This window comes from Cupressus sempervirens, chromosome 6 (assembly GCF_028749045.1).
Source record: "Cupressus sempervirens isolate cs-2001-9-10 chromosome 6, ASM2874904v1, whole genome shotgun sequence".
NCBI lineage: Eukaryota > Viridiplantae > Streptophyta > Pinopsida > Cupressales > Cupressaceae > Cupressus > Cupressus sempervirens.
In genome coordinates, this window is record NC_143123.1 from 619,336,298 (window position 1) to 619,361,833 (window position 25,536).

The following is a 25,536-nucleotide window of genomic DNA, read 5'->3' on the forward strand; positions in this document are numbered from 1 at the left end:
ACGAATTCTATTTATTTATATTTTTCTATCCCCTTTAATGACATTCCTCCTATTACTTATATAGATTACTTCCAATTAGTCATGAATCTCCATAATTTTAATCATTTATATTGATTATTAATTAATTTTATTAATATATTATCCCTTTAAAAAGATTAAATATTATGTTATATCAATTTATATAAGTATTTTATTTATATTATATCTTTATTTATTACTATTTAATATTAAAATTATTATTAGATTATTTATTATCTCCATTTTATTCTTCAATTTTTAATAAATTATATTATATATAATATATATTATATATAATGACTTTATATTTCAATAACTTAGTATGTAATAATAATTATTATATATAATATTTTATCAAAATAATTATTATAAGTTTTTTATTGTATTTATTTTTTGACCCATATTATCATAATTAGGGGACATGACATGTAACATCAAAGATAATATACAATTGATCAACAATATCCTTCTTTGGCATTGATGGCAACACAAAATGTCATAATACAATGTAATTTTAGAGAAAAATAGAGTAAGGAAAATATCATTAGTTTCATTATGATTCTCATCCATGAGAACTCCCTCTCACTTTAATTTCTCCCTCTATCAACAAACTCTCCTTCTTTGATATCAGACCAAGTTCTTCCTCTTTAAACAAAATTTTTGTGATATGACACAGATAAAATCTCACTCTTTGAGATCTTATGCCAAAGACAATATTCAGTGAATATTAATGTACTTAATGTAAAAATTCATATGCAATCTACCCTTTCATTACTGCATCAACTTAACTTATCTTCAACATGCTCTAGTTGATGCATCACTAAAATTTATTTATTGAGATTCAGATAGGAGAATAACCCTTAACTTACCTCTTAGATACAAAAATTCATCCTTTGGTAATGGCTTTGTGAATATGTCTACAAATTTTTCTTTAGTATTCACATATTCCAATCTTACCTCTTTGTCTTGCACCAATTCTCTTGGAAAATGATGTTTTAATAGAAACATGCTTGGTCTTGGTATGCATCACAAGATTCTTTGATGTATTAATTGCACTTGTGTTATCACAGAAGATAACCACTAGATCCTCGATATCTACCTTCATACCTTCCAACATTTTCTTGAACCAAACAACATTAGAACAATTAATTGCTATTGCAACATGCTATGCCTCTACTGTAGATTGAGAAATGCAATTTTGCTTCTTACTTGTCCAAGACACTAATCTCTTACCAAGATAGAATGCTCCACCACTGGTGCTTTTCTTGTCATCAACACTTCCTTCCTAGTAATTTTGCTTCTTACTTGTCCAAGACACTAGTCTCTTACCAAGAAAGAATGCTCCACCACTGGTGCTTTTCTTGTCTCTTACAAAGAAAGAATGCTCCACCACTGGTGCCTTTCCTATCATACACACTTCCTTTCAAGTCTGCATCAATGAAGGCCTTCAAATCCAAATTGCCTTCTTTCTTGTACCATAAGCCATAGCCTTCAACACCCTTTAGATACCTCATGATTCTCTTTATTGCCATCATATGATTTTCTTTAGGTTTAGTTAAATATATTACCACAATACCAACTACAAGAGAAATATCAGGCCTAGTATATACAACATACTAAAGTTTTTCAATCATTGATCTGTATGTGGTTTGATCTACCTCCTTGGAATTATTATTTTTGAAAAGCTTATGTCAAGTAGACATAGGTGTTCTAACTATTCTTGAATTTTCCATTCCAAACTTCTTTAGTATCTCCTTAATATACTTAGATTGAGTTATGTAGATACCATCTTTCTTCTATTGAATTAACAAGATAAGAAAGAATTTGATCTCTCGAAAAATTGACATCTCAAATTCCTTACTCATTTCCTTTGAAAAATCTTTGCATAAATCATCATTTTTAGTAAACAATGTGTCATCCACAATGATTTCTATCAACACAATCTTCTTGTTTGGTCCTTCTTTGATGCATAGGTTATTTTTATCATTTTTCTTTTGAAAAGCTATCTTCAATTATGAAGTCTTTCATACCAAGCTCTAGGAGCTTGCTTTAGACAATACAATGATTTGTTCAGTTTACAAACCATATCCCTTTTGCTAGGATCTACAAAACCTTTTAGTTGTTCTTTGTAAACTTCTTTTAAAATTCCATTCAAGAATGTAGATTTCACATCCATCTAATACAATTTAAATCCTTTAAATGTAGCATAAGAAAGTAACATCCCAACACCTTTTAATTTTGCATCAGGAGCAAAAGTTTCACCATAGTCAATACCAGGGGTTGATACTTGTGTTTTGATTCCTCTTTCAGTGAAGAATTTATTGAATTCATTAGAGATGAATTCACCTCCTCTATTTGATCTCAATCATTTTAGCTTCTTTCCTGTTTCCTTCTCTACTCTTGCTAGATACCACTTAAACTTTTGAAAAGCTTTGGATTTATCTTTTAGATACATTACTTTCATCATTCTAGAGTAATTATCAACAAATAAAATAATGTATTTATGTCCATAGCAGTTCTTAATGCTAATAGATCCACAAAGATTTGTACAGACCAACTCCAAGACTTCTTCAGAATGATAGTTCTTTCTCTTGAAACTTGTCTTGCCCATCTTACCAATTTGACAATTTTTGCATAGACCCATATCAAGTTTCCTTAGACTAGGACTACCTCTTACTCTTTTACTCTTTCTTATCTTGATCATGGAATTTCACATGACATAACCTTTTATGCCATAACTAGTTTTCTTCCACTTGAGCAATGAAACATGGAATTTCACTAAGATCTAGGTAGAATAAGTTACCTTTTGTTTGGTTACAAGAACCAACTATAATTCCTTTTCCATCTAGCAACTTGGTCTTCCCATTCATGAATTATACGTTGAATCCAATTTTATTCAATTGTGCCACACTCAATAGATTATGTTTTAATCCTTCAACCCAATAAGCATTATCACATCTAAGTTCATTGGTTATAGAAATACAACCTTTTCCTTTTATGCAACATGGTTCATTATTTCCAAATCTTACACTTCCACCATCATAGTGTTCCATATGTTAAAAATTTGTTTCATCAACAGTCATATGATGATAACAAAAACTATCAATAATCCATGTATCATTTTTGCTAACATGAGAGATAAGTGTCATTTTATCTTCTTCATTATTAGATTCATCTTTTACAACAATATAGACCATTTCATCATCATCACTACTATTTGAATCTTTAGCCATGAAATTTTTTTTTTTACCCTTGTCCTTGTAGTTCTTGAAATCCTTATTGCCTTTGTACTTTTTGTTCTTCTTTTCATCCTTTTCTTCTCTATTGGAACACCTTGTAACAATGTGACCAATTTCTTTACAAGAAAAGAAAATTAGAGGAATTTTACCTTTGTTTACCTTTGCCTTTGGAATACCTTCTTGCAAGAAATGCTTCAATGGCTTGAAGGTCATTTTCAGAACTATCTTCCTCTTCACTTTCAAATTGTTTTCCTTTATCCTTTGCAACTTTCTTCTTAAGTGATAACTTGGCTTCAATTGAAGACTCAAGATTGCTAAAACCAGGAACATAATTAGAATAGTTATCTAGCTCAAATGTTGTCAATCTTCCCACTAAAGCATCCAAGGTTATCTTATTTGGATCACATATCATCTCTTCAATAGCTCACACTCTAATTTCATAGATAGGAAAGAAGGGTTCTGAGTACCTTTCTTACCACCATCACATCTTTAATTGTCCCTCTAGAGGCTTTGATTGCACTGACACTAGCTTTGATTCTGTCAACACATTTTGCAATGTTTTCATCCTTTCTCATCTTCATCTAATCAAACTAACCTATCAATATTTCTACCTTGGCTCTTCTCACATTATCATCACCTCCATAGATATCCTTTAGCTTTGTCCACATCTCATGAGAAGTAGCACAACCATTGACCTCATCAAATTAAGCATAGTTAAGAGTTGATGCAATGCCAATCATCATGATATTATGATTTTTCTTTTCAAAGATCTCCTCCACAATCATTGTTCTAGTAGGAGCCATATACTAAGAATTCAAATATTTCATACTTGAATCAATAATGGTCTCTAGAGATGTCATTTCATCAATTCTTTCCATGACCCAAAGTTATCTTTGTTCAACTTGAGAATATCTCTCCTGTAAGACATCCTGATCTTTAGCTTAGGTCTTTGAAACCTTTTTTGCAAGCACCAAAAGCTCTAATACCAATTGTTGGAAATAAGAGAGTAACTGAGAGGGGAGAGGTCAATTAGTTACCACTAAAATAAATCCTAGATCCCTTAGATTTCAATACAAAACATAAACTCTGTTGAAACTATTGTTACTTAGTTAACACACAGGCACTCGATTAACACTAGCAATATGCTATAACTTGGCAAGAACTATAATATCAACTGTTACTTGCTAAATACTAAACATGAAGATCTTAAGATATCATCTATGATTAACTTTAATTAACTTATTTTCATACATAAAAGAAATAGCATGAACACAAGTGACAATAAGATTTAATGTAGAAACCCAATTTGGAAAAAACCACTACTTGTAACTAGTTACTGATTTTCACTCTTCTAAAGTGAGCCCTATTAAGAGCCATCCTTTTTAAAGGTTAAAAAACACACTATTAGGTGTGACCTTGTTAGAGGATTTAATCACCATATTAGGAGTGGCCTTGTTAGACGTTTTTAGACACTTCAATCTATAAATGCCACCTTGTTAGAGGATTTACAAATAACTATTAGGATAACTCTGTTGGGAGATTTGATTCACTACTACAATGGTTAGAGAGTAATAATGAAATTACTTGATTATTGATGCAACTATATTGCTGATTTTAGATCTCAATTTTGGCTCGAATACTTGATCCTTCTTGATTGAATGTATCTTTGTAGCTCCTCAAGGATATTTTGTTTATCCTTCCAATTTTCTTCCTCTAAGAATCTTTTGATCTTCCACACATTCTCACTCATTCAATCCTCAACTTGACCTTATACTTATACTATAGACATTGTCAAGTCATCTTGAATAGAACTTAGAATAATTAATATTTATCTCCTCATTCGGTTCGAACCAACATACAAATCCATTAAACATAATATGCCAAAATAAGAAAATCCTTTGTTAGTCAACCCAGCTTAGTAGACACTAACTCAAAAATGATTTTCCTATGTTAACCAAGTGAACTTGGTTAACACTGCATCTTCGCAAACTTTTTTTGGTAATTGAGTGAGCTCGGTTAATGCTGGTTCCATCCAACTTTCCTTGGTTACCTAAGTGAGCTCAGTAGACACTGATCTTCTATGAGATTCTCTTTGATGCCCAAGTAAACTTAGTAGACATTGTCTTCTAAACTTGGCAAACAATGGAATTCTTGACAAACATAGAAAACTATCTTCATTTCCCAAGTGAGCTAAGGATACACTCACTGGTAAATATATGACATTTGTGTATTATCAAAGACGATATACAATTGATCAAGAGGGTTAGATCCTATGATGGCTCTTGCTAACTTTGAGAGGTTTTCCAATTAGTCTCAAAGTTTAGTATTCTTAGGCCTCATAGTAGCCAATAGAGTTTTTATTTCCTTAATCTAGTATCTAATCAATTGATAACTAAAATAGGAATAGGCTAGGTCATGTCCCCACAATATATCCAGGTCTTGTATAACATATTCACCTTCCTATAGTACTTCTTTGAGGACTTCACTTAAATGAACCAATTCTTTTTGTTCTCCACCCCATTCAACCAACATATCACCCATCAAAGATCCTAAGCTAGCCCCTTTGAAAAATGTGGTCAATGAAGAAGCCAAGGTCATTCTTATATCCTTCACCTTCTTGGAGATCCACCCATCCAGTACTATGGATTTATCCTTCATAGTCCTTTATTCAATGAGCTCCTCTAGTGGTATAAGAGCATCTATCTATGGACAAGGAGGAGAAAAAGGGGCAACCATAATTGGTGAAGCCAATTTGGCCAGTATTACCTTGTAAAATTTAGCTTTTTCTTCTAATTTTGTAATCCTCTAGCTAAACTTCTTGTATCTATGGTGTACACTCTCCTTGACCTGATCAAAATTTGTAAACTTGTTATCACAGGTTGGATGCCCCAAGGGCACCTTGGTTATTATATATTCCTTGGGTCAAACCTCCCCTTCATTAAGTCTCATTGGGGGGGGGGGGGGGGCAGAACTATTATGGCTACCACTTCCTTGTTGGGCTGATTCTTTATCTGGAGCATGGTTCTTTCTTTCTTCTTTTCCCTTTTGTCTCTTTGAGAGACAACAATCACATCCATGATGTCTATCAATGTCATCACAGGATGTGAACATGATTATTTCCTTCATTTTTCCTCTACTAACCAATAATCATTAGTATAGGGGCCTCTAGTTTCTCAACACTTGATATTTCTTGGGACAAAGGTGGCTCTTGCAAGGATTCCTGTGTACTGTCCATCATTTGAGGGATAACTCTTGTGACCGTTTCCCTAGTTCCCTCTATCTTGTCACTTCCTACTGTAACTACTTTTTGGGTATCATCTTTTGGGCTCTTGGGAGACCATATGACTATGAGTATTCTTCAGCTTGTGTTTTAGTTTCTTTGGTGGTAGAAGTACCCAACTCTTTCTCAACAACTTTTTCTTGGATCTTCCAAACTTCTTCTCCTACTTTCATGACTTTTTCTTCCATGCGGTCATGTTATTTCTCCAAGTGCTTCCAAAGATCTTCGCTTTCTCATTCTCTTTGCTTGTGGAAGCACAACTCAACCACTTCTCTTTCCTTTTAAGGAGGTGCAAATCTCCTGCCCATGTTATTCCTCAAGGCCTACCGTAACACCATCTCCTTTTATCTTTTTTTTTTGAGGTTTTCCATGGGTGCTACCCCTACTTTGTCTATTTCCTTCACCCTTTGAGTAGGCTTATATTTTTTTAGTGGGCTAGCAACTTCCCTGATGAGTACCTCATGGATGCCCATTTGTGATGGGTCTTTCACCTCCATGATATCAAGGGGTTGTGTGCCTGTCGGTGAATAGATTTGTCTTTGCACAAAATGATTATAAAAATGACTCAATAATGCTTGAAATGAAGACAAAAAAATCTACCAATAGTTGGGTCACTTTTCCATTGTATTGAGCAAGCACCCTCTAAATTTTACAGGGTATAGCTCCCCGATTAGATATGTAAAGAATAAGATTTATAATGCTTTTAACCAGAAAGGGAAGACTTCCCTCGCTATTCTTGGATAGGGGGAAGTTATTACAACTAAAATATAAATAAAGGACACAAAATACAACAATGGAAGCATACAATCTTCTCATCCATGTATACACTCGAAAAGAAAAAGAAAGATTAAATAAACAATAAAAAGTTTCTACAATAAATGAATACAATTGTAGAATTCAATTCCATTATTTAGTCCCAATTCATACATAAACCAAGAGTGAGTACAATATGAAGCACATAGTCTTCAAAATGATGAAATCCTTATTCAACTCAAAAAAAAAAATATTCCTAAATGCTACTGGCAATCAAATATTTGCAAAAAAATAGAGAAGAAAACTAAATTAAGAAGAACATTTCTGATCACCATCAAGAATTGCCCTACATTCTAACTTTCCCTTCAAATGCAACACATAGTCTACTTGATTTGAGAAAAAGAACCCCAATCACCCCTACAACACAAAGTCTGTAGAAAAGAAAAAGCTTCCCCCCACCCCACCCCCCAAGAAAGAAGAACCCCTTCTCTTTCTTCTGTTGTCATATTTATCTTCTTCCCTATCAATTTCAATTTAGTTCAGGTAAATTGATTCTTGGAAAGATATACAATTAATTAGCCCTTCCTTCATTTTTCACGGTCTTTCTGAGTCACTTATATTCTTATCATTTATAACATTGTAACATTGTCAAGTTGGTGCCATCAATAAATGGATGTTGTAATTTGTTTCCAACACAAAAGAAACATACCTAGAGTGGTTATATCTGTGTTTATTGCACGACTCACTACAATCCTTTCATCCCCATCTTGTGGATTTTTCCAGCTATTGGATGTTCATTGGGGTGTTTTCTTAGGCCTTCTAATGACTTAAAGTGTGGCCCTTCTCAATGTTTATCCTAACCAATTTTGTTGTGAGACCAAGATCTTTATGTTTACATGTAGGCATCGGTCAAAGGTATTTTTCTTGACACTTGAGCCATGTGGATCCTCCATTTGCAAATGTTAGTTATTTCACTTGATTTTAACATGTTCATGCAATTTAAATTTAGGTGGAGATGAATTCATGAGGTTTTTTTTGCTTTGTCTAGATGGATTGGTGAGTGGACTATTTTTTTGTTTGCCAAAGATGGAAAGAAGATTGGGTATCCTGTCAACTAATCATCCTATGCCACTGATGTTCTACCATAGAGAGTTTCCCAAAACATATATTCACACCTATGCCTTCTTTCAAGAGACTCGTGCTTGCACTTGTCATTAAGTGATCATGCTTGCAGATTTGATAATCAACAATTCTGCTAATTGCTCTTATTGAAATGTCACCTTCCATCATTGGGACATTTTATCAAACACTTTATGTATATCCTCTATGTAGGTGTCTCATATCCATGGCCTTTCAAATGAGAATTACCTGAGCTCATGTTGACCTTCCATGTATTATTAAATGTTGGGTGTACATTCTTTGTGTCATGTCAAGTCTCCAAACACTCCATCAGATGCATTACATGAGTTGCCCATGTCAATTACTATATCTTTGTAGATTGGGAAATACCACATTCTACACCACCATTTTGTATTGAAGTGCTCAAATGGATATGTGTGCACAACATTAGCTTGGGATGTTGTGTTCCTTCAACTATCATCAGGTACCTTTATCATGAAAAATAGTATGGAGTTCTTCAACAGGTGTAAGATGTATCTCTATCATCCAAAAGACTACATGGGTTGTCTTTGAAATCAAATGGAAGGTTAAATATCGGTACTTCTCAAAACATCATCCATGACATCGTGAACATTAGGGTTGTGTTTGAGGAATGCTTCATTCGGTGTAGACACTATGAGTGCCATAGTGGAATTTAAGTGTGACGTTAAAGAATAAGGAGGATTAAGAAATCCCAATTTCATTTTTACTATTTTGATCATTTCTAACCATAGGTTATGCCCATGCATTGGTGGCAGCTGAGTTCTTCTAATGATAAAGGAACTTTATCTATTACCTCTAAACTTTACCTATGAAAGATGAGCTTTGGGTTACCCACTAATGGGATAAGGTGTTTTATCAAATAAGCCTCTCACTTAAGTGATGCCATTGGGTAATTCTTCATAAGTTTGGCTCAACACATAGGAATAACCATTTGGAAGGTGTTGCTGACAATTCAATATGTCAAACTTGTAGCTGTTAATTTGTCAAAGTTCATTCTTCATTGGGCTAAGAAACTAATGATATTCAATTAACCCCTATCCATGCACAAGGAATGGGTTGAATAGTCTCTATCTACATGCTGAGGAACCCACTATATAATTGTGAAGATTTAACCAATTATGGAATCATGCCTCAGATCCAATTTAGGTCTGTGATGTTATATCACCAAATATTCTCCAAGTCATAGGTTTTTATGCAATTGGAATTGTGAATCTGAACACTGACTGCACTTCCATTTTGGATATCTAAACTCTTTAGGTTCAATTGATCACTTACACCTCAAAATCTACATTTGGAGTTGTCAATCTGAATTTGAAAAATTAGAACTACATCTTGAATTCACATTCCCAGTCTGAAAAAAATGTGCATTTAGAAATGAAGGTAGAACTTGGTGTCTACAAACTCAAACTTTGAACCATTGAATCAGTAAATCTTGTTCAACAGGTATGAAGTGGTTCAGAGATGCTTTGTACCATCTGAACTTGTTTTCTTGATCTCAAGTTTGGGCAAATGTGTCACTTGTTTTTCTGTTGTAACAATTAGTATGGATATTGCCTTCTTGAAACAAAACTTCACAAAGAACTCCTCAAAATGTGTTAAAGAAGAATCATTAAGAAGGCTGAATTTCCAAGTTTAAAATTGGGGTTAAAACACCAACTAACAGTGCCAAGTGAACCTTCCTCCATGATAACTAACTCCTTAGAACTATCTTTAGTTAGGGATATTGTGGGGCTACCCCTTGGCCTCCTACTTTTATTTCATTTATTTCTTGTCACTGAATGATGTTCATCTTCCTTCTCCACCCAAATGGGCTTCAACCCAATATTTTCATGAATGGATGTGGGGACACTACTGAGGGGAACAAGAATTCTAGCTACCGAACCTTCATATCTTTTCCAAACCTTCAAGATGCCTTCTGCCTTACCTTCTCTATGAGCCTAGTGACCAATACACTATGTACCTCTAGTCGAACCTATGACTCGATACTCTTTTTCTTACCTTTACCGTAGCCTTGCAAATGAAAAGATGAAGTAGGGAATTCTTTTCACTTTTCATCATAAGGCATTCTCCTAGTGCATGACACCTTTAAGTTCTTGTTTCTCCAATTAATTACTTCTACTATTATCTCCTCTAATGCCACAACTCCCTCTTCAGCCCAGTTTATGGGATAGAGAGCCTAAAGAACCATCTCTAATTTCTTATAGTTTTCAAGAGGATCCCTGTGATCTTTGAGCCCTTGGGAAAGGCACAAAATTGGTAATCGTCCATTTTATTGGTATTCATTCAACTATATTTCTTCTCCCACACCTCAAATTCCATCAAGAGGTTGGCCCAGAAGTCTTCCAGATGTGTCATGTGAAATATGGAACATACAATGGAATATGCTGCCCAACGTAAATAATCAAAGTCTTACCTCCACAGGTAGAACTTCCTAAAACTATAGGCCGTCAACTCACTCTTATCTTCTTAGGATTGAATTAAAGTGAATGAGTATTTACCATACTAGAAAAGAAAATAGATACCTATTACATTCTTTTCTCTGAAAATATCATAAAATTCCAATAACTATCTACAAAATTCCAACAAAATAAACTAGTTTGTATAAATCTGGGGAAGCATAAATGGTTGCCCACTATAACTTGCCACCCAGATATAGGTGAACTTTTGAAACTAGGTGAAATAGGAACCCAATTATTCTAGTAATATCTTAGCTGCATTTGAGATGTGGCAACCAATATCTTCTAAAAGTAGTAGGGATATGCTGATATTAAAACAATCATTAACCCTTGAATAATGCTAGAAACATTCATCAAATAGAAACTATGGGTAGTATCTCCATGGGAGCTCTATATCTTCATTAGGTGTAATTGTCAATGTTTGTCTATGGACCAAACTTTGAAGCCCTAGAATTTGCTGAGTAGTTAGCCATAATAGGTACGAAGTCATCATGAAGATCTTATCTCCTTTATTATACTCTTCTGGCAGATCCTAAGGATTTTATAGTGTTGTGAGTCAAAATCCAATTGATCATGATATGATAGTGAACTAATCAAACTATATGCCCTACATGGTAATGCTTGCTATAAAATGGTAGATCCATGGAAAAAACTCCTAAGCATGATGCTTCTTGAGTCTACAACATAGGAAAAAAATAAAAAATTGGATAGGTTCAATGAAGTCCTCCTTAGGAATCACAAGGGTCATATTCCTAGGGTCCTTCCTTTGCCTCTTTAGCTAGTGTGGATTGACAAGGGTCTTGATCTTGTTTTGTATATTTTTAAGCTACTTCATTGATTTATCAAGGGCCAATATATGGGCACCAGGAAGGTCTACACATTAAAAATACTGGGCCATGACCATCTTGTTTGTGGCAACAAAAGGATCCCCCAATACTTGGGTTATAATGTACCTCCCCCAATCAAACCTTTGAGAATATATCATCATCATTTCTAGGTATTGGACTGTGTAGGGGAGGAACATGACATGCATAATTCTGCTATCTATAACTTCTTGGGCCACAACTTCCCCATTATTTCCTCAAGCCAATAGGTCATCATAGAGCATGTAAAATTCTATCACCCCTTGATATTGGTGTTCATGATATACTTGAGTGAACTATCCACCTTGAAGGGAAAAAGGTCCATGTCATCTCTATATTTGAGGACCAATGAAAATTGATTAAATTCCTTATCCACCTTAGTATTCCTAGAAGTTCCTACATCATGCATGCCCATGAGCTCATCATCAAGTGTATCTATTATCCACTTGAGACATGAAGAAAATGTTACAAATAATTTTGAATTGTAGGAGGTCTACAAAATCTCATTTTTTGAGCTTCAGGGTTATGCCCCCTTTCTTCCTTAATCTTTTAATAATGATAGGGAAGATCTTGAAACCCGAATCTTGAAATGCTTAAGTTTAGAGAAATACTAGAACCTTAAAGACCATACCTTGCAATCAAGGGAGTTACTTCTTACTGGACCAAAAAATAAATACACACAAATCCTTAAACTTGTAAGTATGATAACCAATCATTACAAAAAAAAACTTTCCAAGTAGAACCAATTCCTATTATTGAGATCCTAGTTTTTTGTCACCATCTTAAGAAATTGATGATACAAAAATCACTATGCCAACCTATTTGATCAATGTGGAAGGATCATCATTAAATACTAACTTGTGCGATGTATAATGATTGGACATAATGTATGCCAATTGCTCAAAAATGAATTGATGTGATAACCTTTTTAAATTCAAATGAGCAACATATTCAAAGTGGAGCCATAAGATACTCTACCGAGAGAAAAGCAGTCATGACACTAAAAGAGTGAGGGAAAAAAACCTTCAACTCCACTACCAATACCACTTCTCCATAGGAGTTAGGGATCATGAATAAGGAAATTCTAAGAACATTGCCCCTGACTCAGATGAAAATAAGCCTATTCTAGAAAGAGATGAAACCACAACCTTACAGTCTCAAGGAGGGTGTGCCTAAATCTTAGACTGCTACCCATAAGAAAAAAATTACCCAATTATTCAAAGTCCACACATGCAAGGTTGGACAATTGGGCCAAACCAATGAGGGTGTACAAAAACACCATTGTGACAACATAAAAGCAAGACCAAAACTAGGTGGAATGACAAAAAAATATCAACACCATGGAGAACGAGGTAGATGAAATGGGAATTATCATCTTTTCAAGTGAAATCCAGGTTGAAACCCTCAAGTTGAACCTACTTTTAACCCAAAAATAAAATGATTCCACTCGCCTTCTTGTAAAATGAGAGGAGACCAAAAGGAACCAAAATTTGACAGGAAATGAGACAAGACACACCAAATGAAAAATACAACACCAAACCCCTATGCAAAAAAACATGAACACACTGGGGGCACAAGAACACCAACCAGAGGACAAGGAACTGAAAAAAAGGTGACAAAAGAAAAGAAACATAAGGGAATGGACCACCAACTTGGAAAATTCTATATAAGGACTTGGGTAAGCCTTCTCAAATACCCACACCAAATTTTGAATCTATCTCCCATAAAGCACCTGAATTGGCTGAAATAGGAAATTTTAGTGTCCTAAAAAATTAGAATTCACCATGAGGTTACTTGTAGAACACAATTTTAATCATATAGTAAAGGTGAAAATGAGCTGTATTACTATCTTTAAAGAGCCCAATAACTATTACTTTTATAGCACATTAATTTCCCTCTTTCACCTTCTTGGGAAAGCCTTTGCCATGTGTCTCCCTTATTAGCCCTAAAAATTCCCCTTGTCATGTGGGGAAACATGAGGGGGGAGGGGAATTTCTTGAATCCCCAAATTTGACCCTTTTATTTAAACACCCCTTGTCTTCTACTTAGGTGGAGGAACTACGATCTTCTAAAAGCCATGACACAAATGGGAGCCCCACTTTCAAAGAAGGAAGCAAAAAACCAAAACCTAAAATGAGACCAACCAAAGGGACTTACCCCAAACAAGGTTAGCCCAAAAAGAAAAGAGGGGACCCAAATTTTTGTGAATAAGAAGTAGGGATGTGTTTTTAGGGAATAATAAAATCCAACTGCATATGTTGTATCTGATCTTCTATGCACCACATATTATAGCTTACTAATCATGGATATGTATAGTGTCTCATTGACTACCTTAGAATCATATTCTTTGGATATCTTGCAACTTGTTATAATTGGAGTACCAACTTGTTTTGAATCTTCTAGTCCAAATGTTTTCAATATCTCCTTTATATACTTGGTTTGGCTAATGTAAATGTCATCCTTAAGTTGACAAATTTGCAAAAATATGAAGAATTTGATCTAATGAATCATAGCCATCTCAAATTCCTTCTTTACTTATTTTCAAAATATAGCACTCATCACATCATTACCTCCAAAGATAATGTCATCGACAAAAAATATCTATAATCAAAACCTTGTCATCATTTTCTATCTTTAGGTACACTTTATTGTTGTCACTTGTCCTTGTGAATTCGATCTTGATCAAGTATGAGTGTAATCTTGGATACCATGCTAGGTTCTTGTTTTAATCCATACATGACCTTTTGTAATCTATGCACCAGGTTATTTCCTTTTGCATTGATAAACCTTTTAAGTTGTTCTAAGTAGACTTCTAATATACTATTTAGAAATATTGACTTGACATCCATCTAATAAACTTTGAATCCTTTGTAAGTATAAAATGCAAGTAATATCATGAATCCTTCAAGTCTTTCCATAGATGAAAATTTTTCTCCATAGTCTAGTCCTTCTAATTGTTCATAACCTTTGCAAACAAGCCTTGTATTATTCTTGATCACCTCTCTTATTTCATCCATACTATTTCTGAAAACCCATTTGGTTCCAATCACATTCTCATCTATTGGTTTAGATATTAGATTTGATGTTTTGTTCTCTTCAATTTGTTCCAATTTTTTCTTCATCACCTTTACCCAATATTCTTCCCTTAGGTCATCTTTTACATTTTTTTGTTCAAGCTGAGATAAAAGATATGTACTCTTTATTCCTTTCTTTTTGTTAGTACATTTTCTTTTTTATCACCAATTATTTGATTTATCTTGATACACCTTGGTAATAATTGTTCTTGTCTAAGAGATTCTTCAACTTCTTGAATTAGTTCTTGTACATTCTCTTGTTTTACCACCTTTGTGCTGTAGCATCTTGTTCAACTAGTTGGATGTAGACAAATCCTTTGAAGTCTTCTAGTTCTTTATTGCTAGATTCATCATTTTTTATGAGTGCTCGTCAATTTCATGTTTGCACTTTCTATCATCTTTCTTCTCCTTTTGTTGAAGCTCTTATAAACTTTGCACTTAGTAGAATAGCCTAGAAATATTCCTTCATCACCTCTTGAACCAAATTTTCCTTAGAAATAATCTTTTTTGATATAATATAAACTTCTAAATAATTTGAAGTATCTTACATAGGGACATATACCATACCATAGTTCATAGGGTTTCTTGTTTGTACCATTCTTTAGTTGTACTAATTTCACCATGTAAACTAAATTGCTCACTGCTTCTCTCCAAAAGGTTTGAGAAATACATTTCTATAGCATCATTATTCTTTTACAATCAATGATTGAGTTGTTTCTTCTTTCATCAATTCCATTTTTTTTAGGTGTCCTTAAAGCTAACAACTTCCTTGTGATTCCATATTCCTCATAGTGTAGTGCCTCCCATGTTTGCATTTTGTACCTTGATCTATTTAGGGTTGTGAGATAATTTGATACTCATGTTTAAGGAAATTTGAGATGACCTAATGGTCAGATGCTATAATTTGATTTACCAATCTCATAGATGTTAGTTACTATGTTGTTTAGTTTGATCATATCTACATGATGATGCCCTGTGGATATGACATGATGTTTTATGATGATATTTGGTTACTCTTTTTGTGTTTATATGTGGGACTTGTCAGATATTCACTTCATTCTTTCTTTTTCATATTTTATGTGAAAGTGAGTGATGTAAATGGATTACTTTAGTACAATTAAAAAAATGGTTAAATTAGGCAATTTAATGCATTTATTGCTTGAGCTATATTATTATATGCAATTGCACTTGATCATGTTGTTTAGTGTGTAGGATTCATATCCTTGGTAGTGACACATGGAGTTAGTGATTCAACTATTCATATCTAGCCAATGTTGTCCATGTATGGTCGACATATCCTATTCAATTGATTATATTAAACCCTTCGATGATTTAATAAATCCAGAACCATTTTCATTCTGTGATTAAATCCATGAGTGTGTCTGTATATTTAGAGGGTCACAATTATAATACTAGGATTTTTGGTTTAAGGGAATGTTAGGCTTTATCTTATTTAATTTAATTTGTAGCAGCTTTGTTGTAGTTGAATTCCAATTACTTGGAATAGCTTGTTTTCATTTTGATTGATTTAGGGTTTAACTAAGTGACTTGGTTAATTACCCTAATCCTTTATTCACTAAAAAAGTGAATAAGTATCCAAAAAGGAATTATATTCCTGACTTCTCACTATTTGAAATAGAAATTTGAGAGAAAATTTCAAATCCTGTTCAAGAGAAAGTAATGTTCTATTCACTGTGGGAGCTACAAGTGTGGGATCTTCATAAGGTTGGTCTCATTGGATCTAGCTCAAGGAGACCTTAGATTCTTGTGATTTTTGGTAGTTTCTGCGAGGTTTTTATTTTACTGTTTAGGTTCTCGTATTTGCCCTCTTGGTTGTCAGGTAGGGCTCTCCTATTTTACTGTTTCAGCTCAGTTTTTGCTTCTTTTTTTTGGTATCCATTTGTTAGGAGGTTAAGAACTAGTTTTTTGCTCCATTTATGATTACTAGCTCTACCCAGTTGAGCAGGTATGGGCATTTCCCTATTTTTTGGGATTGGGGTTGGGGGTTTTGCACCATTATTCTAGTCATTTTTGCATATAGGGTTCAAACATAATTTTTATTGGATTTTTGTGGCTCATTTACCTAATGGTAGAATGAGTTTCATTTTCATTCATTTTTGTCAATATTGGATTTTTGAGGTTTTTGCCTCGATTTATGTGCCACCTAGTTTTCTTGGGTGTTCTTGACATGGTGTTGGTCATGAAGTTTGATTATCCATAAGATTTCAATCTGACCATTGTTGAATCTTTATGTCTTCATTTGGATGTGTGTCATATCCATACTCCTAGATTTAGGCTAGTTGAGTGAGTTCATGATATTTGGTGTTGTTGTCTCTTGGGATTTGTGTAGAATCTATACTCCTAGATATAAGATGGTTGAGTGAGATTGTTTTACTTATTTTATTGATGCTTTTCTCATATCTAACCCTTACATTGGTTACTTCATTATTTAATATAGTTGGTTGTGCCTACACACGAGCATGTATGCGTGCATTTGAATGGATCTTGTGAGACCCAAACTCCTAGATATAGGCCGCTTGAGGGATTATTCATCTGGATTTGAGTTGGCAACTTGCATTGCCTCTAGGAACTCATTGTGAGATGAGCATGGGTATTTAGGATAGATGTGTGGAGTGGATTCTATCATATACCTCAGTTCTTTTCTGATAAGGTTACATGAGGAAGTTCTAACAAGTGATAACTAAAATAATAAATGGGTAATAAAATTTAATTCAAATAAGTGAATGCCTATACAATGCTTTCAAAGGCATGGTGTGATGGTTTCCTAAAGGATTTGTTCCACACCAGTGTAATGGTTTCCTAAGGGATTCATTTCACACCTAATTTTAACTTGGGCTTTCTGACAAGCGACTTACACTTCACTAGAGTCCCTACATAGTTGACCCATATAGTTTTTGACTAGGACCTATTGTACTTGCATTATCTCATGATCTTGGTTTTAGTCATTATTTGGTGTGAGTGTTATCCATGGACATTTTCTTTATGTGTTTTTGTGGTTGGATCATTATCTCCATTATGATGATAGGAGTGGGCATACTGGTTTCACATGGTTGGGAGGCATAGCTACCTATACCACTATTTGGATTGGTGTATATAGATGGTATATTTCTAGCTGAGGACAATGCTTGATGTTCACTTGGTATTTTGGGTTTTGGAGTATGTTTCCTTGTGATTTATACTTTAATTGGAATGCTTGGATATCATGTTTAGATGATGTTAGTTTCATTGATGTATTTCTTTATTATGATGTTTTAGCATATGGTTAGATGATGTGATTCACTACTAGTTAGAATATCTATGCTTTGATGGATTAGCATGTTAGATCTTCTTGTTCTTATGATGTTATTTATGTTGTAGTAGTAACACCCTCATAAGACATCTTTGACTATGTAGTTGGTAGTTTGAGATGTTACACATGAGGGATGGCAAGGGCCTTTGAGGTTTCATGATGCTATTATGGTTGGAAGGAACTGTACATGAGTTTTAATTTTGTTGGTTCTTAGATGTTTATGCTTCCTTCATATGATGTTTTGTTCATGAACCATGTATGTACATTGTGATGTTTCTTTTTGCATGTTCTTTCATATGCTATTATGTATGAGATGGATAGATGTTCCTCTTTCCTATTGTATGGCATCTTGCCTTTTATGCTCTTGAGTGATCATTCCTCAATTTATGTAGATTTAGTACTCCTCAGTGTGGAGGTTTCATGTTTCTATGCTTTTTCCTTTAGTTTTGGTCATGCTATCAATTTTTTTCTCACATGGGAAGGATAGTTTCTCACATGAGAATATACTTCCTCCCATGAGCATGTACTTCCTCATGCAGAGGAACTAAGGTTCACACAGTGTGAGCACTTCCTTGCATGGCATGTGCAATTCCTCAAATGCACCTTTGTAGTTCCTTGTATGAAATGATGTGAATCCTCATGTGGAGTTATGCACTCCCTTTCATGGAGAAAAGCACTTTCTCATGCATAGAGATGCAAAGTCTTGTGTGAGACTGGAGACTAGTGGTTCCTTGCATGAGAAACAATGGGCATTTGGGCTTGGTGGAGGAAAGTTTGGAAGTTGGTCTTGGACACCCTATTGGGTTTCACACCTTCATAATTAAAAATATATTTTCTACAGGGTTTAAATTATATCATTTAAGTATAAGATATATTTTAATATTTATAACAATTTATTTGAGATGGGTTTCAGACCTTTTCGAGTTAAGATAAAGATTCTAGGAAATTTCAAGGCTTCAGAAATTTAGATTTAGCCAAATTTTAGGGCTTTAGGATTTCATACTTAGCCAAATTTTAGAATTCAACATTTATCTTTCAACATGGTGTCCAATCAATGAGTGGTTATAACTTTGAGCCCTCATCTTGTGCATGGTCATTGTTGGTCTCTACTTGTAATTCTTGATTATGTTTTGGTTAGTTGGAAATGGACTTATATGTCTAACCTTGCTAGGAACTTGTTCTTTAGGGCTTAAAAGAAACATCTCTCATTGTGTATTCTCTTGACTCATGTGAACTTTGGTTTTTTAGTTATGGTTTTGTTCTTGGAGATCTTTGGAAGTGTTTTTAAGACTTTCTTTGGTGTAAGTGAATATGTGAGCTTAGCCATGTTCTCAATTTTATTATATTGTATACTTGTTTCACTCTTGCACTTGGTTACTTTATGTTATTGTTAGTAACTTATCTTAATTTTTTTTTATCCAGTGCATGTTTTATCCTTATGTTCCAACAATCTCTGAGTGGGGCATTACACATAGTATGTAGTGAATTCATTTGAAGTAAACTCACCTTCTCTACTTGATCTCAAATATTTTAGTTTCTTACCAGGTTCCCTTTCTACTCTATCTTTGAAGACCTTGAACATGTAGAATGCTTCATATTTTCACTTTAGAGATGCAACCAATATCATCCTGGAGTAATAAGATACATATAATATTAAATATTTGTCTCCATAATAACTTTAGGTTCCTATAGGACGACATAGATAGGTTAACTATGTCTACAGTACCTTCAAAAGTGTAACTTGTACTGATAAAGATAGATCTAGCTAATTCACAAGTTGACAATCTTTGCACATTACATTGTCTAGTTTCTCTAGATTAGGATATCCTCTTACTACTTTTTATTAGAAACAGATAATACTAGTTGGGGGGGGGGGGGGAAGGAGGGGTGAATAAGTATTCTAAAAACTTTTACTCACAATTGAATATTGTTAATTACTTTATAACATATATATGAAAGTAAAAAAACAATGCAGAATACTAAATATAACAATACATAAAGAGAACTCATAACACTATTATTTGTTAACTAGAAAAACCCTAGCTAAGGGAAAACCCTAGTGGGGATGGTACCCACAAGATGATTCACTAAACAAAAGAATTTTGTTAAGGATATTGACCCTATTAGGAGTCTTTGAAATACATATAATGTCTCAAGTCCTTGTTAGAGGACTAGGACTTGTTAAAAGCCTCAACCCTGCTAGGAGTTGGTAGAACAAATACAATGTATGCAAGAAGAGACCACTGCCCTAACATGTAATTATACAATTTAGTTTCTTCACAAAAGTAGGTATACATACAATACTATCTTACTATTGTATCTTACACTTTCTTTGATCATATATCAGATTTTACATCACATAAGGTTTGCATATCATTTAATCTTTATTCTCAATCATTTGCATCACATGTGCTTCACACTCTATCTGCACAAGGTACAATCTTTATTTATATCTCACAAACTAATAAATATCTTCTTAGTCAATCTTAATGCTTTCACACACTTGAAAAAATATGAAAATTACATTGGGTAAACATCTAGGATGTCAACTCATCATGACTTAGTAATTATTTTGTCACCAAAATAATTCCTTAAGTCATACAATTCAATTCTTTGATATGCTCTATTTTGTTAGATACCTAAACTAGTATCTTGACTATAACTTGTATTGTACCATTCGTATAGGTCTGTGCACTGACATACATCATCATCACATTTTCATCTATCAATCCTTCATTGTGCATGTCCTAACTCAAATTTAGTCATCCGTACATGCCATATTTGTTTCTATACTACTATAATCTGTCTAACACTTAGAAAATTTTCTAACCCTGATTGCATAAATGAATTACTAAATACATGTTGCCATAAATGGAAACACTTTCATCTTACTTACTTTGACTAAACTATCAAAGTTGACATGATAGAACCTATTATACCACAAATGAAAATCCTCAACCTTAGCAATCAAACAACTTGCAATAGTAGAATATAGTTAGAATAAGTTACCTCTTGTGTCCTCACAAATATCGATCATATCTCCTAATTTTCTATTAGTCTTGCACATTCCTTTGTTGAACTCCAATGTTTATCATTTTTAATTTAATTGAGAAAGACTTGGGTTGTATTTTAATCCTTAAAAAAAATAGACATCTTCATAGTGTGTTTTATTATTCAAGACAACTATACCTTTACCTTTCACAAAACATGGATTGTTGTTTCTAAACTTCACACTTCTCCTCCATCACATTCTTCCATTTTGATAAATTTTCTCTTATCACTGGTCATGTGATGTGAAAAACCACTTCCAATTATCTAATCTACATTATGATTCATGTTGGAGATCAAATATTTTCATCAAATTTAGTAGGATGTTCTTTGACAACAATAAATACAACCTCTTCTTCTTTTCCATGAGACTCTTTATTAGTATCTTCTTTTGGAATGTAGCAAGCATTCTCATTCTCCTTAGATTTATTTTTATTTTTCTTTCTTCCATTTTTAGGGCATCTAAAAGAGATATGCCCAATCTTCTTGTAGTTAAATAACTTTAAAGGTATGATAGATTTGTACTTCCCACTTCCTCTAAGAAATGTCCTAGCAAGTAGTACCTCTTATTCTTCTCATTCTTTTTCTTCAGAAAAAACATAATCATAAGCATAAATAAATTAACTAATAGAACCATCTTTTACCTTGCTTTGTAGGAAAATGAGTCATAGATGTATTGAATGCAACTTCAAGCTTAGACATATGATTATTATAATTAGTCAACTAAAAAAAATTCAACTTTCTTATCAATGAATTCAAAGTGACAACACCAGTGCCTAAAGATAGAACCTCTTGAATAGATATGACTCCAATAGAATAATTAAACAATAGGGATCAAAGAATTTTACTTACCACATCATCTTCTATAAGTGTTCCATCAACACCTTTGATAGAAACAACTACATCTTCAATTTGTTAGTTGTACCACTCAATGTTCTCATTCTTCATGATTCTTATTTCATCACATTTTCTTTCCAAGTTGTCCACCTTTTCCTTTTGCACATTTTCATTTCCTCCATAGGAAATCTTTGATTTCTCTCACATATCCTGAAATGTGTCCATGTCTTTGACATCAATGTACTCTACATTAGAAAGAGTGCTTTCTATTGCATCCATTGTAGAGTTGTGTGTTCTTGTTGTATCTTAAACTAATATGCATTAAGATTTCCTACAAGAGTGACCAAATTATTCTAATATCATTCTCCCATACCTTTAACATAGAGCTTCATCCTTCCACACCATAAAGGATAGTTTCCTATCAAAAAATTAGGTCCCTCATTCTTGATCATCTTGTATCTTTACCTCAAGTTATTAAGCTTTCACCACAAAATAGGACTAGAGATCTAATGCCAAATAATATTACTAAGAGTGGGGGATGAATCAATAATCAATAATTTAAATAAAATTTTCACCTTTTAAACCACTAATTGGTAATCAACTTAAAGCATCAAATAAAAGTATCCATTACATGAAAAAACTCACACATTTGACATAGATATTTTGGTTATGTGGAAACCCAAATTAGATCAAAATCATGGTGGGGATTAGCACCCACAAATGATTTGTACTCTTTTTAAGTACAACATATTAGGAGTTAAGTCTATTAGGACATTTAAAATACATTGTTAGGTGCCACCCTACTAGTGGAGTTACCTCTATCCCTATTAAAAGCTTTACCCTATAAGTGGTACCCTTGTTAGAGGGCTTGAAAAAATACTTAAAGTGTCATCTTATGAAATAATTTACAATGAGGATCTCTTAGGATCCACTTGGTTAAGGGATTTCACTTGTTTTAATTATTAGGGAACAACATAAAGATTGATTTGTGAAATTGCACAACCTCTTCTTGATCAGATCCACTTAAACTCTCTTACTCTTCTCAACTAACCTCTCTTCTCTCTGGTTGGATAAAAACTTCTACTTTTTCACACATACAAATCAGACTACGATAAAAAATATCAAACCTATTCTTCTTTCACCTACATATACTAGTTTATGCTACTTTTATTGACTTAACAAAATCCTAAACATATTACAATTGTAAATTCAATTTTTTTTCCTCAAATCTAACTACCATAAGATTATAAATTTTGTTAGAGACCACTTTACATAATCTCTTTAATGAATCCTTACTATTCTATGCAAGAGGAAAATACATTTTGACCTATCATGAGCTTCCTCTAGAATCTTCTTCACAAAATTAATCTCAACTACTGTGATGCCTAATCATCTCCTCCACATGTACATCTACATCACTAGATTACAACTTTTTAGAAATAGATAATAATGAGAGTGGGGGATGGGGACACAACAGGAAAGGGAAAATTTTATTAACTTTGTAAATAAGCTAATACATTCAGTACAAACAAAATAGACTTCAAAACATGCCCTATGGGCTTACAATAGCATAAATCTAGAGATAAATTCTTCTCCTAGTACCTCCTCTCAAACTCCACTTCGAACTACCTTTTACAATGCCAGAAATGTTCTTAAATAGACCCTGGAGGGTTAATGATTAGGAATACATTCTAGAAAGTGATAGTAGGCATCCACCAACCAAATAGAAGGCTCTACAAGTTGCATTAGAAGTCGGCGCAAAATTAGAAGAATCCAAAAACGGTAACTGAACTTCTGGGAGGCATAACTTTTGAACCGTAGCTCCGGTTGATGAACCGTTTACATTTTCAAAAAGCTCTTGAAGTGCTCGATATCCCTATGGACCAGCTCCTCTTGTCTCCCATTTTTCAGCCCTATTTTAGGTCATTTAATGTCCCTAACTTGACTTTGAAGTATTCTTAGGATGTCTCTAGAAATTGAAAAACTGCGATAACTTTCAAACCGTGGGGCCTTTTGACCTAATTTTTTTTTGGAATGCTCTAAATTACAATGAAAATCATCCAACCAATTTTCACCTTCTAGTTCACAAAAATGATGGCTCAATTACATACTCTTATTTTTTCGATGTTTACACGTATCCCAAGGTGATTAAAAACTCTAACCCAGAACACTGATAGTGGAACTGTGAGAGTTGGAACCTTTATTTGACCCAAATGGGTATCTAGAAATGAAAACACATGAAACAAAAAATAAGTCTAATTACATTTTTTTTGGGTGATACAGGATTGCCCTTATACCTCTGGATGCTCTTGCATCAGAGACACCTAGGGTAGATTGAAAAGTGACCCTGTCACTTTATGAATGGTATAGGAAATCCCAGATGGGAAACCTCAACTGTTGATATCCAAGTTGAGTCCTCGATCGACCATCCTTTCCATTGACCAAATAATCTTCATACTGCCTATGTCTGGTACTCCTACCCACACGATGATCTAGAATGTCTTCTATCTCCTCCTTCTTAGAAGTAGAAATTGGACATGGCTCTAACATCGGCTCCTCATCTGCACCATCATCATGATACTCTGTTAAGTCTACAATGTTGAAAATAGGAAAATGTGAATACCATCTGGGAACTCCACCTCATATGCATTTCCTAAGTCATGTTTCTTCAAAATTTTGTAGGGGCCAAATTTCTCATTTTTAGCTTGTTGTAAGTACCAGCTGGAAATCTTTCTTTTCTTAAGTGTACCATGACTAGATCCCCTACTTGGAACTCCTTGTGTCTTCTCCTTTGATCAGCCCTAGCTTTATACTCTTGATTCATCTTGGTAATGTGCGCTTGAACCTCCTCATGTAGATGCTTGATATGTTTAGCAAATTCTTCAGCTTTAGCACTTGTCCTCTTCCCTTGCTCTATCTTCCTCAATTCTGGTGCAGTCCTTGGGCTACTTCCATATACAATTTGGAATGTTGATTTACCTGTACTCCTATTTACAAAGTTATTGTAAGAAAACTCCACTTGTGGTAGAATCAAATCCCATCCCTTGGGCTTATCCCCAACTAAACATCTCAGCAAATTGCCCAGACTTTTGTTTACCACTTCTGTTTGGCCGTTAGTCTGCGAGTGATGTGTGGAATTGAATTTCAAGTCTATTCTCAACTTCTTCCACAATGTTCTCCATAAATACCCCACAAATTTAGTATCTCTATCAGAAACTATACTCCTTGGGAGACCATGTAGTCTTACCACCTCTCTGAAAAAAAAGTTTGCAATATGGACAACATCATGAGTTTTGTGGCATGGAATAAAATGTGCCATTTTGGAGAACCTATCAACCACCACAAATATTGAGTCATTACCTCTTTGTGCCCTTGGCAATCCAAGAACAAAATCCATACTTATGTCCTCCCATGGCTTTGATGGAACATGCAATGGCTGATATAGTTCAGTATTGTGACTAAATCCCTTGACCACTTGACAAACTTGGCAATTCTGT